Genomic DNA, 9,066 nt, shown 5'->3' on the forward strand with positions numbered 1-9,066 from the left:
TCATTGGTAGGAATTTCAGATAAGCGTATGAAGATGCTTGTCCCTTCCGTCTCTCTGCTTTCCTACTGTCTTCATCTAATCCTTCTTACTCCTTTCCATGGCAAGCTTATGCAAAGGTTTCACCGTTGTCAGTGGCTACCTCCCATCCTCTTAGTGGAAATGTTCAACGCACCCTGTCACAGCACGGCTATCCATCTGTCGGTTCTCAATCAGGCCAGAATAGAATCCAGTGATTCTTTTGCGTCTGTCGCTAACGCCCCGCCTTCAGGAGTTTGAAGCTCGTCACAGTCATTCAATCATTGAATCCTACTCAGAATACCACAGACAAGGTTAGACCTTCCGGATTCTCTTGAATGCCGCCATTAGTTCTAGCCTATACCACGAAGACTCTGATCTCATGGAATGGCTGGCTCGGTTGTCAGGCGAGCACTCGGTTGTCAGGCGATCAACCATGCATCGTGTATCAGGAATCCAAGAGATATTCACCCAATCTAAGGTAGAACGGAGGTGGTTGTCAGGCACACGTTCATAGGTGAGAATGATGATGAGTGTCACGGATCATCACATTCATCAAGTTGAAGAACAAGTGATATCTTGGAACAAGAACAAGCGGAATTGAATAGAAGAACAATAGTAATTGCATTAATACTCGAGGTACAGCAGAGCTCCACACCTTAATCTATGGTGTGTAGAAACTCCACCGTTGAAAATACATAAGATCAAGGTCTAGGCATGGCTGAATGGCCAGCCTCCCAAAGAGGGTTCAATCATAAAAACATGATCAAAAGCTCTCAAAGATTCAAAGATACAATAGTAAAAGGTCCTACTTATAGAGAACTAGTAGCCTAGGGTTTACAGAGATGAGTAAATGACATAAAAAATCCACTTCCGGGCCCACTTGGTGTGTGCTTGGGCTGAGCATTGAAGCATTTTCGTGTAGAGACTCTTCTTGGAGTTAAACGCCAGCTTTTATGCCAGTTTGGGCGTTTAACTCCCACTTTGGAGCCAGTTCCGGCGTTTAACGCTGGGAATTCTGAGGGTGACTTTGAACGCCGGTTTGGGCCATCAAATCTTGGGCAAAGTATGGACTATCATATATTGCTGGAAAGCCCAGGATGTCTACTTTTCAACGCCGTTGAGAGCGCGCCAATTGGGCTTCTGTAGCTCTAGAAAATCCGCTCCGAGTGCAGGGAGGTCAGAATCCAACAGCATCTGCAGTCCTTATTAGTCTGTGAATCAGATTTTTGCTCAAGTCCCTCAATTTCAGCCAGAAAATACCTGAAATCACAGAAAAACACACAAACTCATAATAAAGTCCAGAAAAGTGAATTTTAACTAAAAACTAATAAAAATATACTAAAAACTAACTAGATCATACTAAAAACATACTAAAAACAATGCCAAAAAGCGTACAAATTATCCGCTCATCACAACACCAAACTTAAATTGTTGCTTGTCCTCAAGCAACTGAAAATCAAACAAGATAAAAAGAAGAGAATATGCAATGAATTCCAAAAACATCTATGAAGATCAGTATTAATTAGATGAGCGGGGCTTTTAGCTTTTTGCCTCTGAATAGTTTTGGCATCTCACTCTATCCTTTGAAATTCAGAATGGTTGCCTTCTTTAGGAACTCAGAGTCCAGATAGTGTCATTGATTCTCCTAGTTAAGTATGATGATTCTTGAACACAGCTACTTATTGAGTCTTGGCCGTGGCCCAAAGCACTCTGTCTTCCAGTATTACCACCGGATACATACATGCCACAGACACATAATTGGGTGAACCCTTTCAGATTGTGACTCAGCTTTGCTAGAGTCCCCAACTAGAGGTGTCCAGGGTTCTTAAGCACACTCCTTTTGCCTTGGATCACAACTTTATTTCTTTCTTTTTCTTTCTTTTTCTTTTTCTTTCTTTCTCCCTTTTTTTTCGAAAATTTTTATTTCTTTTTTTTTTTTGTATTCACTGCTTTTTATCTTGCTTCAAGAATCATTTTTATGATTTTTCAGATCCTCAGTAACATGTCTCCTTTTTCATCATTCTTTCAAGAGCCAACATTCATGAACCACAAATTCAAAAGACATATGCACTGTTTAAGCATACATTCAGAAAACAAAAATATTGCCACCACATCAAAATAATCAAACTGTTATAAAATTCAAAATTCATGCAATTCTTTTCTTTTTCAATTAAGCACACATTTTTTTTAAGAAAGGTGATGGATTCACAGGACATTCATAACTTTAAGGCATAGACACTAAGACACTAATGATCACAAGACACAAACATAGATAAACATAAGTACTAAAATTCGAAAAACAGAAAAATAAAGGACAAGGAAATTAAAGAACGGGTCCACCTTAGTGATGGCGGCTTGTTCTTCCTCTTGAAGATCCTATGGAGTGCTTGAGCTCCTCAATGTCTCTTCCTTGCCTTTGTTGCTCCTCTCTCATGAGTCTTTGATCTTCTCTAATTTCATGAAGGATGATGGAGTGTTCTTGGTGCTCCACCCTTAGTTGTCCCATGTTGGAACTCAATTCTCTTAGGGAGGTGTTTAGTTGCTCCCAATAGTTTTGTGGAGGAAAGTGCATCCCTTGAGGAATCTCAGGGATTTCATGATGAGTGGGATCTCTTGTGTGCTCCATCCTTTTCTTAGTGATGGGCTTGTCCTCATCAATGAGGATGTCTCCCTCTATGTCAACTCCAAGTGAATAACAGAGGTGACAAATGAGATGAGGAAAGGCTAATCTTGCCAAGGTAGAGGACTTGTCCGCCACCTTATAGAGTTCTTGGGCTATAACCTCATGAACTTCTATTTCTTCTCCGATCATGATGCTATGAATCATGATAGCCCGGTCTATAGTAACTTCAGACCGGTTGCTAGTGGGAATGATTGAGCGTTGGATAAACTCTAACCATCCTCTAGCCACGGGTTTGAGGTCATGCCTTCTCAATTGAACCGGCTTCCCTCTTGAATCTCTCTTTCATTGGGCGCCCTCTTCACAAATGTCTATGAGGACTTGGTCCAACCTTTGATCAAAGTTGACCCTTCTAGTGTAAGGATGTTCATCCCCTTGCATCATGGGCAAGTTGAATGCCAACGTTACATTTTTCGGACTAAAATCCACGTATTTCCCCCGAACCATAGTAAGCCAATTCTTTGGATCCGGGTTCACACTTTGATCATGGTTCTTGGTGATCCATGCATTGGCATAGAACTCTTGAACCATTAAGATTCCGACTTGTTGAATGGGGTTGGTAAGAACTTCCCAACCTCTTCTTCGGATCTCATGTCGGATCTCCGGATATTCACTCTTTTTGAGTGAAAAAGGGACCTCGGGAATCACCTTCTTCAAGGCCACAACTTCATAGAAGTGGTCTTGATGCACCCTTGAGATGAATCTCTCCATCTCCCATGAGTCGGAGGTAGAGGCTTTTGCCTTCCCTTTCCTCTTTCTAAAGGTTTCTCCGGCCTTGGATGCCATAAATGGTTATGGAAAAACAAAAAGCAATGCTTTTACCACACCAAACTTAAAAGGTTTGCTCGTCCTCGAGCAAAAGAAGAAAGAAGAGAGTAGAAGAAGAAAAAATGAGAAAGAAGGGAATGGCTTTGTGTTCGGCCAAAAAGGGGGAGAAGTGGTGTTTAGGTTGTGTGAAAATGAAGGAGTGAAGAAGGGTTTATATAGGAGTGGGGGAGTTCATGGTTCGGTCATGTATGGGTGGGTTTGGGAGGGAAAGTGGTTTGAATTTGAAGGGTGAGGTAGGTGGGGTCGTATGAAGGATGGATGTGAGTGGTGAAGAGAAAGATGGGATTTGATAGGTGAAGGGTTTTTGGGGAAGAGGTGTTGAGGTGATTGGTGAATGGGTGAAGAAGAGAGAGAGTGGTAGGGTAGGTGGGGATCCTGTGGGGTCCACAGATCCTGAGGTGTTAAGGAAAAGTCATCCCTGCACCAAATGGCATGCAAAAATGCGTTTTGAGCCAATTCTGGCGTTAAACGCCGGGCTGGTGCCCATTTCTGGCGTTTAACGCCAAGAGCTTGCCCTTTTCTGGCGTTTAACGCCAGTCTGGTGCCCATTTCTGGCGTTAAACGCCCAGAATGGTGCCAGACTGGGCGTTAAACGCCCATCTGCTAGCCTCACTGGCGTTTAAACGCCAGCAGGTTCTTCCTCCAGGGTGTGCTATTTTTCTTTCTGTTTTTCATTCTGTTTTTGCTTTTTTCATTGATTTTGTGACTTCTCATGATCATCAACCTACAGAAAACATAAAATAACAAAAGAGAATAGATAAAATATAACATTGGGTTGCCTCCCAACAAGCGCTTCTTTAGTGTCAGTAGCTTGACAGAGGACTCTCATGGAGCCTCACAGGTGCTCAGAGCAATGTTGGAACCTTCCAACACCAAACTTAGAGTTTGAATGTGGGGGTTCAACACCAAACTTAGAGTTTAGTTGTGGCCTCCCAACACCAAACCTAGAGTTTGACTGTGGGGGCTCTGTTTGGCTCTGTTTTGAGAGAAGCTCTTCATGCTTCCTCTCCATGGTGATAGAGGGATATCCTTGAGCCTTAAACACCAAGGATTCTTCATTCACTTGAATGATCAACTCTCCTCTATCAACATCAATCACAGCCTTTGCTGTGGCTAGGAAGGGTCTGCCAAGGATGATGGATTCATCCATGCACTTCCCAGTCTCTAGGACTATGAAATCAGCAGGGATGTAATGGTCTTCAACCTTTACCAGAACATCCTCTACAAGGGAGCTTGTTTTCGTGAATTGTCGGCCATCTCTAGTGAGATTTTTGCAGCTTGCACCTCAAAGATCCCTAGCTTCTCCATTACAGAGAGAGGCATGAGGTTTACACTTGACCCTAAGTCACACAAGGCCTTCTTGAAGGTCATGGTGCCTATGGTACAAGGTAATGAAAACTTCCCAGGATCCTGTCTCTTTTGAGGTAATTTATGCCTAGACAAGTCATCCAGTTCTTTGGTGAGCAAAGGGGATTCATCCTCCCAAGTCTCATTCCCAAATAACTTGTCATTTAGCTTCATGATTGCTCCAAGGTATTTAGCAACTTGCTCTTCAGTGACATACTCATCCTCTTCAGAGGAAGAATACTCATCAGAGCTCATGAATGGTAGAAGTAAGTCCAATGGAATCTCTATGGTCTCATTTTGAGCCTCAGATTCCCATGGTTCCTCATTGGGGAACTCATTGGAAGCCAGTGGACGTCCATTGAGGTCTTCCTCAGTGGCGTTCACTGCCTCTTCCTCCTCTCCAAATTCGGCCATGTTGATGGCTTTGCGCTCTCCTTTTGGATTTTCTTCTGTATTGCTTGGAAGAGTACTAGGAGGGAGTTCAGTAATTTTCTTGCTCAGCTGACCCACTTGTGCCTCCAATTTTCTAATGGAGGACCTTGTTTCAGTCATGAAACTTTGAGTGGTTTTGATTAGATCAGAGACCATGGTTGCTAAGTCAGAGGCATTCTGCTTAGAACTCTCTGTCTGTTGCTGAGAAGATGATAGAAAAGGCTTGCTATTGCTAAACCTATTTCTTCCACCATTATTGTTGTTGAAACCTTGTTGAGGTCTCTGTTGATCCTTCCATGAGAGATTTGGATGATTTCTCCATGAAGGATTATAGGTGTTTCCATAGGGTTCTCCCATGTAATTCACCTCTTCTATTGAAGGGTTCTCAGGATCATAAGCTTCTTCTTCAGATGAAGCTTCTTTAGTACTGCTTGGTGCATTTTGCATTCCAGATAGACTTTGAGAAATCATATTGACTTGTTGAGTCAATATTTTATTCTGAGCCAGTATGGCATTCAGAGTGTCAATCTCAAGAACTCCTTTCTTCTGATTGGACCCATTGTTCACAGAATTCCTTTCAGAAGTGTACATGAATTGGTTATTTGCAACCATTTCAATCAGCTCTTGAGCTTCTGTAGGCGTCTTCTTCAGATGAAGAGATCCTCCAGCAGAGCTATCCAAAGACATCTTGGATAGTTCAGAGAGACCATCATAGAAAATTCCAATGATGCTCTATTCAGAAAGCATATCAGTGGGACACTTTCTGATTAATTGTTTGTATCTTTCCCAAGCTTCATAGAGGGATTCTCCTTCCTTCTGTCTGAAGGTTTGGACTTCCACTCTAAGCTTACTCAATTTTTGAGGTGGAAAGAACTTTGCCAAGAAGGCATTGACTAGCTTTTCCCAAGAGTTCAGGCTTTCTTTAGGTTGTGAGTCTAACCATATTCTAGCTCTGTCTCTTACAGCAAAAGGGAATAGCATAAGTCTGTAGACCTCAGGGTCAACCCCATTAGTCTTGATAGTGTCACAGATTTGTAAGAACTCAGCTAAAAACTGATGAGGATCTTCCAATGGAAGTCCATGGAACTTGCAATTCTGTTGCATTAGAGAAACTAATTGAGGCTTAAGCTCAAAGTTGTTTGCTCCAATGGCAGGGATAGAGATGCTTCTCCCATAGAAGTCGGGAGTAGGTGCAGTAAAGTCAACCAGCACCTTCCTTGCATTGTTGGCATTGTTGTTGTTTTCGGCTGCCATGGGTTCTTCTTCTTTGAAGATTTTTGTTAGGTCCTCTACAGAGAGTTGTGTCTTGGCTTCTCTTAGCTTTCGCTTCAAGGTCCTTTCAGGTTCAGGATCAGCCTCAACAAGAATGCTTTTGTCCTTGCTCCTGCTCATAAGAAAGAGAAGAGAACAAGAAAATGTGGAATCCTCTATGTCACAGTATAGAGATTCCTTGAGGTGTCAGAGGAAAAGAAAAATAGAAGGCAGAAGTAGAAAACTCGAACTTATCAAAGAAGATGGAGTTCGAATTTTGCATTAAGGAATAGTGTTAGTCTATAAATAGAAGGATGTGAGAAGAGGGGAAGTAATTTTTTTCGAAAATCAAGTAAAAAATTTTGAAAACATTTTGAAAAACACTAATTGATTTTCGAAAATAAAAGTGGGAAAGAAATCAAGTGATTTTTGAAAAAGAATTTGAAATTAGAAATCAAAAATATTTGATTGAAAGTTATTTTGAAAAAGATGTGGTTAAGAAGATATGATTGATTTTAAAAAGATGTGATTGAGAAGATATGATTTGAAAAAACATTTTTTTAAAAAAAATTTGATTTTGAAAATTAATGACTTGGCTATCAAGAAAAGATATGATTCAAACATTAAACCTTTCTCAACAGAAAAGGCAACATACTTGAAATGTTGAATCAAATCATTAATTGATAGCAAGTATCTTTGAAAATAGAAAGAAATTGAATTTGAAAAAGATTTGATTGAAAAGATATGATTTGAAAAAGATTTGATTTTGAAAAGATTTTGAAAACTTGAAAAAATTTGCATTGAAAACAAAATCTTCCCTCTTGTGCCATCCTGGCGTTAAACGCCCAGAATGGTGCACATTCTGGCGTTTAACGCCCAAAACTCTACCCTTTTGGGCGTTAAACGCCCAACCAGGCACCCTGGCTGGCGTTTAAACGCCAGTCTGTCCTTCTTCACTAGGCGTTTTGAACGCCCAGCTTTTTCTGTATAATTCCTCTACTGTATGTTCTGAATCTTCAATTCTCTGTATTATTGACTTGAAAAGACACAAATTAAAAATATTTTTGGATTTTTAATAATCAAAATGCAACTAAAATCAAGTAACAATGCATGCAAGACACCAAACTTAGCAGTTTGTATACTACTGACACTAACAAAATGAGAATGCATATGAGACACATAAACACTCAAGTCAAGAGAATTTAAAAATCAGAGCAATGAAATCATCAAGAATCAACTTGAAGATTAATGAAGACACATGCATGAATGCAAAAGGAGCAGAAACATGCAATTGACACCAAACTTAAAATGAGAATAGAGTCTCAACAGGAAAAATATTTTTGGTTTTTATGATTTTGTAAATTTTTTTTTGTGCTTTTTCGAAAATTAAGTGGAAAAAGAAAATAAAGATATCAAAATTCTTAATGAGAATTCCAGGAATCATGCAATGTTTAGTCTAAGACTCCGGTCCAGGAATTAGACATGGCTTCACAGCCAGCCAAGCTTTCAAAGAAAGCTTCGGTGCAAAACACTAGACATGGCCAAAGGCCAGCCAAGCCTTAGCAGATTACTGCTCCAATAGCAAGATTGATAGAAATCAACAAGCTCTTGTGATGATAAGTTGAAACCTCGGTCCAATGAAATTAGACATGGCTTCACAGCCAGCCAGATTTCAACAGATCATCATGAAACTCTAGAATTCATTCTTGAGAACTCTAAAGAAAAAATACCTAATCTAAGCAACAAAATGAACCGTCAGTTGTCCATACTCGAACAATCCCCGGCAACGGCGCCAAAAACTTGGTGCATGAAATTGTGATCACTACAACTTCGCACAACTAACCAGCAAGTGTACTGGGTCGTCCAAGTAATAAACCTTACGCAAGTAAGGGTCGATCCCACAGAGATTGTTGGTATGAAGCAAGCTATGGTCACCTTGTAAATCTTAGTCAGGCAGCTCAAATGGATATGAATGATGATATACGAAAACATAAAGATAAAGATAGAGATACTCATGTAATTCATTGGTAGGAATTTCAGATAAGCGTATGAAGATGCTTGTCCCTTCCGTCTCTCTGCTTTCCTACTGTCTTCATCAAATCCTTCTTACTCCTTTCCATGGCAAGCTTATGCAAGGGTTTCACCGTTGTCAGTGGCTACCTCCCATCCTCTCAGTGAAAATGTTCAACGCACTCTGTCACGGCACGGCTATCCATCTGTCGGTTCTCAATCAGGCCGGAATAGAATCCAGTGATTCTTTTGCGTCTGTCACTAACGCCCCGCCTTCAGGAGTTTGAAGCTCGTCACAGTCATTCAATCATTGAATCCTACTCAGAATACCACAGACAAGGTTAGACCTTCCAGATTCTCTTGAATGCCGCCATCAGTTCTAGCCTATACCACGAAGACTCTGATCTCACGGAATGGTTGGCTCGGTTGTCAGTGAGCACTCGGTTGTCAGGCGATCAACCATGCATCGTGTATCAGGAATCCAAGAGATATTCACCCAA

The 9,066-nt window shown here is 40.9% G+C and overlaps 1 non-coding gene across 1 annotated transcript; it reads left to right on the forward strand.

The window, feature by feature from the left end:
• Nucleotides 1–6,046: 6,046 nt before the first annotated feature.
• Nucleotides 6,047–6,154, forward strand: LOC112718796 (small nucleolar RNA R71). Its single transcript, XR_003161123.1, has one exon. It is a non-coding gene; the product is annotated as a small nucleolar RNA R71 (small nucleolar RNA).
• The last annotated feature ends 2,912 nt before the right edge of the window (nt 6,155–9,066 follow it).

The sequence above is a fragment of the Arachis hypogaea genome, chromosome 10, assembly GCF_003086295.3.
Source record: "Arachis hypogaea cultivar Tifrunner chromosome 10, arahy.Tifrunner.gnm2.J5K5, whole genome shotgun sequence".
Lineage (NCBI taxonomy): Eukaryota > Viridiplantae > Streptophyta > Magnoliopsida > Fabales > Fabaceae > Arachis > Arachis hypogaea.